The sequence below is a fragment of the Morone saxatilis genome, unplaced genomic scaffold (genome assembly GCF_004916995.1).
Source record: "Morone saxatilis isolate NCDOM2014 unplaced genomic scaffold, NCSU_SB_2.0 Contig10, whole genome shotgun sequence".
NCBI lineage: Eukaryota > Metazoa > Chordata > Actinopteri > Moronidae > Morone > Morone saxatilis.
This window is the reverse complement of record NW_023339652.1, coordinates 17,954,510-17,963,623: the sequence shown is the minus strand read 5'-3', so window position 1 is coordinate 17,963,623 and position 9,114 is coordinate 17,954,510. Positions and strand designations below refer to the sequence as shown.

Sequence of the window (9,114 nt, the reverse complement as noted above, 5' to 3'; positions counted from 1 at the left end):
TACACTCTTACATCAGTAGGCGCCCAACCTAACTCACTCTTGGTGTTTTGCGTTAATCGGGTGGTGGTGGCCTGGGATGGTATCAAATTCCCGGCCTGAATTATTGTCCCAGTCCGCCCCTGTATGTATACAGTACATATTCTTCATACACATATGACATGTGAATAAGTTGGCATTGTTCCGACTTTGATGCAGTCAGATGTCTTGTAGATACTTTCTGTGAACTCAGATTACATCAGCTATGAAGGCACATTATGTTATTGCCAATATTCAACTTATCTGTCTTTATTCTGAGCAGAAACAAAGTACCTAGTAAAAAGGACTTAATCAGGAATGTTTCTGTAACTTGCAAAACTAAGTTAGTCTCACTTAAAATGACTAATGAAAGCTACTTAATCAAGAATATTTTTTAACTGGAGACAATTAATTTGTCTTACTTCAAAGTTTGGACATAATCTGTTTGAACATTTTATCTTAGTTAAAATAACTGATCACATTACAGTGTGGAGTAGCAGCAAAGGAATGTAACTAGAAGTGTAACTAATTACTGTTTCGAAAAGAGTAATGAGTATTGAGTAATAAATAAAACAAGTGTTTCATGATTTATTCCAATTGAAAATAACAATGTTTCTGTGTACCAACAGTGTTGCTGCCACCACTGATCCCGTCTCAGCTGAGGCCGGAAAACATAACAAGACGAAAAGGGCGCCATGGTGGAATCGCCTCTTCAGTCACTGTGAGGTATGTTTGACTGAACGTGTCAGAGCTTCAAGTTCACCTCATTTAAGTCGACTGTAACATTCATATTCACTGTTTAGTTGTGAGTAACCACAAAATATGTTTGACATAGTTTTCTCATTATTTCCTTTTTGCTCTACAGAAGAAGGGTGATGGAAAAAAGAAAGGTAAAACACTTCATCTAGAGTTGTAAGATGATTAATGACATAGGAACATATTTGCCCTGACTTTTGGGTTTACAATAAAATAACCAACCATGTTTCTTTGAAGCACTTTGGACAGCAGCTGTTATTTTGTCCACCTCCCTGCTGCTTGATTTTCTAAAATGTGCTTCAGCCTTGTAAATACACTTAAATACAAGCGATAGATAAAATGTGTAGCACACTCTGAGCTCTCACAGCCTCTGTTTATTGACTGTGTTTTTGGTTTTTTTTTCTCTCTGTAGCGCCTCAAAGAGTCACATTGGTCTCAGTGATGGTGGAAAGCGGAGCACCACCACCACCGACCGCTTCGGGTACGTACAGCTGCACAAAGTTGTAAGTGAGTCAGTTTGTGTCAGGTTTTCCAAACATCGGGCAGACCTGCTACATGAACTTGTGCCTGCAGAGTCTCATAACACTGGAGGCCTTTATTAGGGACATCAGCAGCCAGGAGCAGGTCTGGAGTTCGGTGCCTAAGGCCCAACTGATCAGGTACAGCAGTGCATACACACACAGACACACACATACATACTTACTCACTCTCAAAGTCCTCCACAAACCTGGAGAACAAAATGAAATAATAGATCCAATACTTTCACCGTCTGCAGAAGATTAATTGCGATCTGAGACGTTTACAACTCTACAGACTCTCAGAAGAAAAGCCTCCTGCACTCTTTGTTACTTGTTTATACTATTTGTGATTTGATTCATCAACATTGTTTGCTGATGCACAATGAATTATTTTAATAACAAATGACAATGCAGTAAATGTATAGCTATGTATTTATTTGCTACATTTTCTTTACAAAGTTAGGAAAGCAATGTTAAAGTCAAGCCTTACACATTAAAGATCCCAGTCCCAACAATGATTGGATAGCCACACAGTGTCTCTGTAAAAATATTCAATAATAATACTATAAATGTTTTTTTTACATAAGAAATGTATGTCTGCATCACCTTAATAAGCTTATATTCTTACACTTATATAAGGCTGCCTCCCTTTAATCTACTGAATAATACATTTAAAAAAAGATACTGTAGTATTTAGATAACTCCATTAGAAATAGTTGATTTAATTGCAGATCATTGATGCTACAGCTGCAGTTTGTGGCAAATCATGCAGAAGGTTGTATATATGCTATACAGCACAGCTGAAAGCACTGGGTTTAAAAAAGGAGCTGTAGTGATGTCTACGTGTTGGTTAAGGTGCCAGTGACAACAGACCCACATGGAACAGGAGCAGAGGGAGAACACCACACCGTCTCCTCTGATAGAAGGAGCATCAGGTATGATGGTGCCCACTGCAGGCTCCAGCTCTGCTCCTCCAACCATTCTGACTCCAGTTCTCCCTGAGAAGACTCAGAGACAGAGGAAGAAGAGGAAGGACAGAGTCTTTTTACCCTCATGCTGGCAGGGGGCATACATACTTTTAGTCTTTACTGCTGAGGGCCAGCCTGCGTGTCTGGCAGGGCCGCTGAGGCCCCTGGTAGCATCTGGCACCCTATCAAAGATATGGTTGTCTGAGGGGTAAATATTGTACATTTGTATATGGTTTGTTCATCATAGATGCCACCTGAGGTATGGGCTCTGTGGAAAGCAAATTCAGGGAATCAGAAGTCATGTTTCCATGCAGGATGAATCGGAATGTCTGTCGGAGTGTGAGCGAGGAAAGAGAATCACAACAGGGAAGATGACAGCTGCACATCCAGATGAAACTTTAAACCACAGTGTATTTGTTTTGATCTGTTCTGTTAAAGAAAGAATAAACCAACCAACTACAAATGATACAACTCAGTTTTACATGTAAAGGTACCTGATAGTGGTCAGGTACCATACAATTGTATTTTAATGAATTTCAGTGGGGAAATTTTATTTCAAAATCAACATAATAATCTCTGTTATTATGACATCACTGCAACACGTGTGAATAATAATATGAATGAAAATGAAAATATCTAACTGTCTTTAATCATTTAACAGACTTTTAGTTTTGCTTGCTGACTTTGTTTGACGAGCAGCCGCCATTTTAATGTCACGGCTATGAATTAAAGCTTAGCTCAAGTGCACTACTATTGTCTATTGTCAGGCATTTGTTTATAGTCAGTGTATCTATTGAAAATATGAAAAACAGGAGCCCTCTCTGCAGTGTGTAAGCACTTGAATTCAACACATACTCCTTCTCTACTGGCCTCAACTAATGCTAATGCATGGAGCGCCCTCTGCTGACAGTCCATATGAAATGGAAATCAGAGCTTTCGCATATTTACATATTTCCTATAAAAACAGGCAGCTAGGAAGGGACTTGTCGTGGTAGCAAATGGCACTGTGTATTACGTCCCCCTAGTCAAGCAGCTGTAGCGGAACCATTGGGAGGCTGCTGAGCTCTGTTTGGTTGCACGCTGACAGCATCTACATTAGCAGTTAGCAGAATTGAAGCAGACCAGCCAGAGGACATCAGAGAGAAAATTAAAAAAAAACAATATTCTCTTTATAAAATCTGATCTAGTTTTACCCAAATCACTGATAAAGTTTTTGTACAGTAATCAGTGAGGCTCTGGTAGCTAGCCATGTTTTTACTAGCTAGCTAAATAATGTAGCTTCGGTCTGTATCAGTAAAAATTAAGGGGGAGGCTCATTTTTTCCTGCCCTTTGAAACAACCAGTGCCACATAAACATTTAGTTTTAGATGGAAATAAGGAGAGGTGATTTTTTTTTTTGGAAGGTGGTAGAAAAATATCAAATATTGTATTATTAGCCACATATTTTTTTTTAAATCAGGTGTTTATTTACTGCAGTCTGTACACACTCTGTGACTGAGAGGGATCTGGCTGCAGACATAATGGCAGACATCAGCGAGAGCATGTGCAGGAGGCATCTCCGTTCTCTCAGTTCTCAGTAGCCAGTGGTCCTATTAGCAGACCCGGACTTGTAGCTCTCAGACCACAGATGGAGTGGGGGTGTTGCTAAAACAGGAGCTTTAGACCACTTGCACTGAATTTCGGTTCCCAACCCTAATACAGGCTGAACTCCTCTGTCCAGCAGTGACAATGTTTCTCCAACAGGAGGAGACTCTCCCTCCTACAGAGAACACAGAGACACTGAGGAACCAGACCGCCAAGTGAGCCCAAACCCAGGATTAAGAGGTCCAGTGAATGTGGAGTTGACAGTATGGAGGTGGATCAGTGTGTCAGAGGAGACTCTGGTAGAAGGACAGAGTGCCAGCAGGACAGTCCACATACACTGCTACTCTGTTAGAGACAGAGGAGGAGGAGAGGGCTGTCACTCTGTCATCGTGCCTTACAATGTAATGGCCATCATCATAGCAGCTCAGTCTCCAGGACTGATAATTCCATCCAAACAAACAGTCTCTACTGTCTCCTCTCCTCCTGATTCCTCTGTAACTCACTGATATATAAACTCCTCCTCTCCACTCGACCTCCCAGTAACAGCGACCAGTCAGAACATTTCTACACAGCAGCTGAGGACAGAGGTCAAATCTGTCTGGATGATCAGGATATGACTATTCCGTCGCTGTATATGTCATCTTCCTGTTGTTGTCAGACAGTTTGATCTTTCTGTTCACTGTGTTTGTGTCGACTGTGAGTTCACAGGAATCTGATGGAGAGAACAAGACACAATACAGCTGCAGTTATTGATCTATCATCTGATCATTTACTGATAGATATTTTAGTGATGGCTGAATGTGTGCTGCTTTGATTTCATGAATCAAAATAATAACTTACACTTCCTCAGACCTGGTCTCAACCATCGGACTCCAGCAGGCTCCACCCTGAAAGAAGAAGGGGGGGTCAGAACCAGCATATCCCGGTTTGGCATTCAACATGGACATTACATCATTCTCATGCATTTATACACAGTATATCCATCCAGCCTGCTAAACTACTCTCCTCATACACAGAGAATGTGTGAAAGAGAGGGAAACATCTGATAACACACACAAATCTCCTTTTGGATTATCCAGTCTCCATCAGTCCCTCCAAACATTGGGATGTTGAAATTCAAATTTAACAAACCCATTAATTCGGCAAGACCTTTCAATGTTGACCAAAATCTGACTAATGAGTGTATTTTCACCAATCATAGCAGCTGAATTTTACTGCTGTAGGTGTTTAAGGTGGAACTTATTTTAGAGACACTCAACAACACTATTTTCCAACCAGCAGGCCTCTTATACCTGAGAGTGTCCAGTCTCCAGAGTGGATCCTCAAGTCCAGCAGACAACATTTTCACTCCTGATCCTCCAGGATGATTGTAGCTCAGATCTAGCTTTCTCAGATGGGAAGGATTGGGGCTCAGAGCTGATGGCAGAGAGTACAGCTCTCCCGATACAGCCTACAGCCTGCAAACACACAAAACAACACACATAGCACATCATCATTCCCAAACCAAAAAGTCTGGATAAATGGAGAAGTGAGGGCTTTGTGCAGAACCAAAAAAGCTGCCTTTTGGTCAGAGCAAAAATAAAAACTGGCATCAAGGAGGCAAAGCATTTAGTTACATTTGGGTCCAGAACCATATTTGGAATAAAACTTTTAAATCATCTGGTGCATTTAGTAGTTCAACAATAAAACAAACACAAGAAGATAATGATCCTCTGAAAAGAACATGAACATGGATCCTGACCTGAGAGTTTCCAGTGTACAGTGTGGACTCCCAATCCAGCAGACAGCAGTTTGACCCTCTGAAATCCTGCAGGTCGTTGTACTTAGGTCCAGCTCTCTCAGACTAATTTAGGACTGGAGGCTGAGAACTCAGGACAGAGCTTCACAGTCTCTCTGAGAGGTTGCAGCCACTAAACCTGAAGAGGGCATAATGAACAAGAAAGCAAATAACACTTGTCTTAAAATGTCCAGTCTGATCTTTTGGAACAGTATAGACTGAATCACTGTGGCGTTGTTAAAAACAACAGTCACTTCCAGATAGACAACCGGCAGCGTCTTTCAATTAGCGTCTTTGATAAACCAATGCCGATCGAACTATTTGCTAGTTTTGGGTAAACTAAAGCTGTCATTTTCTTTAGTCTGTGGCCCAACTCCAACCCAACATTAGCGAAATGACAGCGGCGGTTTAAACTAAATGTAGCATGAACTTCAGAGAAATAACTTCACTAATTTGAGACAAACTATGGCTTAATCTGACCTGAGTGTTTCCATTGCCCACCATGGACTCTCCGGTCGAGCACACAGCAGCTTCACTGCTGAATCCTGCAGGTTGTTGTTACTCAGGTCCAGCGTTTCTCAGACAACAGGACTCTGAGGTGAGAACTTGAGGGGACCAGAGCTTCACAGCTTCTCTCTGATTTAGGTTGCAGCCCACTTGAGTCGGAGAGGGAATACTGAACACTGCTGCCACAGTGAAAAAGACCCAGCAGAGGACGTATTGTCATCAAGGCTGCTCAGAAAAGCTGTTCTGCACCGTCGCCCTCTCACCCAGGTCTACAATCAGGACTGATAGAGAGCATCCTCACCTGTACCAAACCGTTACTTGATTTGTTTTGGGGCTACTTCCTGTCTGTGTTAGCAGGCCTTGTAGGAGAGACTGATTGGTCTGCAATGAAAGTGAGGAAGCAGAGGAACAAGGAACAATCCATTTGGACTCTGTAAAGCCTTGTCCACAGCACTCTGGTAGAACTGTGTCTCTGCAGATTCATCTTTTCTTGTTTCAACTGATGGGAGGTTGATTGTTCGTTGCCAGGCATTATTGATACCAGAGTTTATGAATGTCAGATGGACATGAAGAGCAGCCAGAAACTCTTGAAGAATGACAAAAGGAGGGTAAAAGTACATTCATTTATTGACATATTTAGTTTTGTCAGTACTTCCCAGCTGCATAATTCCTAATCATATAATTATTTCATTTACATGGCCTTGCCAAAATGAATCACAGGCAAATGACAGATGGATTAACCAATCAAACACACAGGTCTCCATGGGTGAAACAGCTTTACTACATTTTTGTCAAAGCCAAACTATCTAGTAGTCAAAGATCTTTTGTTTCACAATTGAGAGCTGGTATTCTTCCTCTGGCCACTGATGTTGGCCGATCCATAACGTGAGTCCCATTTTACTTTTGTACTGCATAAATTATGATGACTTAAGAGACTTAATGTTCCTTGAAATAATGCAACAAAACCCTAAATATCCTGGCACCCTGATGAACAAAAATTTCACTGCCTTTTTCATTTTGATTTGTTTAAGTTGGCTAGCTGTCTGAAAAGCCTGGAAAAGAAAAGCAAGATAGATTGATTAGAATTAATTGTGATTCTTCAGTAATAAATATTATATATAGTAAGTCTCTGTCTGTGATTTTGATCTGTAGTATTTAATGGTAATCTGAATATAGGAGTTGTTTCTATAGTTTCTTTATTTGTTGCTTGTCAATGTATATGCTGTATTCTTCCCCTGACTTGGTTGAATCTGGTGTCTTGTAATTGCATCGACACAAAATTAAAAAACAAGTAATAAAAACAAAATAAAAGTTCTATCTTAATCTAAATCTTTGCTAGTTTGTGTATCTTTGTAACTAGCAGTAGTGACAGTGTTTGCTACAGGTCTCATGTTTCTGACTGAAAGGACTGAACAGCCTCCTGCAGAAAAATCCACTACACTACAATCCCACTTTAGTTTACATGTAATGTGTTAAAGCCACAGAAACAAATGTAGAACCTATGTTACTGTCTATGGCAGCCAAAAAATGCAACCTTTACAAATGAGTTTAAGACCAAGGCCTCTTTATTCAATGCTTTTTAGGACTCTGATGCTGCTTTGACTAAATCTCATTGAGTTCTCCTGTCTTTGCTTTTACTCAGTTATAATGGAGTCATAATGTCTCACAGAGAAAGTTAAACTTACTCACACTTAGTTGTTTTGTTTTTTTTACTTAAAAACTACAAGGTCTTTCAGGGCTACCATACATATCAGAGAATACACAGAAGGTTTACCTTCACAGTGAGAGGAGGAAGGTCCTCTGTTCTCTGAAGTCTGTCCAACGTCACTGACATCCACTGACACTGAGAGAGAGAGAGAAAGAGAGAAAGAGAGAGAAAGTATATGTGTATTTTATACTTTCAATTTGACATATTATTTATTATACATCATCATTATTGTTTAATTCCACCAATTAATCTTTATTTCTAGGTACAATTATTCTGGATGGTGGATCTAGGGAGTAAATGAAATCATTCAAAGTATAAAATAATAGTATAGTATATCACATAGTAGCCTATGTGATAAACTATAAACACAAGTGACTATATCATAGCATAGAAACATTTCAACTATTGATAAATTACTGAAACGTGATCATCAGCAACAGCATTTGTTTTTTATATTAGATGTACTGTTACAATTAATTAATTTACTGACATGAAAACAGTCCTCACAGTCTGGAAACAATTTTTAATTTGAAGTTATCATGGAGTTAATAAAACTGTCCATGAAGGTCAGGCAGTAATAAGGCAACCTAAAGGAAAGCTGTAACACAAATGTATCAGAGTAGCAACATGAATTCTGACTGACTGACACAGAAGCAAACTACTTTGAGCCTCTGCTGCTGCTCTATGAGCTGGACTCAATCTGATTTTAAAGTGGTGCACTGCTTACACTTTTTTAATTAAAGAACTCCATCTTTGAGTAAAAGCACCTCTAAATGGAAACTGTAAATGTTAAAGCAGGATGGTAATGCACATAATGCGCAATGTCAAAATTCCTTTGTTCACAAAACCACATAGAGAGTCCAGACCCATTTTCCATTAGCTTTGGTTCCACCAACTTTGAGTTCTTGAAATAAAGACTGTGCTGTAGTCTTCAGCCATGCTAGCAGGACTGCTGACTCCAAACAATACTGTACGAGAAAGATAAAATCATCATGAAATCACAACTTTAAGGCAAGAGTGAGCCTATCGTGACGTCACCCATTTGTTTGTGGAGTACTGCTTTGAAGCCTCAAGTTTGGCGTCATGGTTGTCACAATGTGGTGACGTACTGCGAATTGAGCTACTCTCATTGGCTGCGCATTATCAGCCTGGTCACATATTATAGCTGAACAGTAAGCTAAAAATATGTTTCTGAAAAGATTTTAGGCAAGAAATAGTCAGTGCATTAACATAATCTTGGTTTATATTTGATCAGCACTTTCAACGTCTGCAACAGGATGT

General features: G+C 40.0%; 1 pseudogene; it reads right to left on the bottom strand.

The window, feature by feature from the left end:
• Positions 1–4,016: 4,016 nt before the first annotated feature.
• Positions 4,017–6,122, bottom strand: LOC118342642 (annotated as a pseudogene).
• Positions 6,123–9,114: the final 2,992 nt, after the last annotated feature.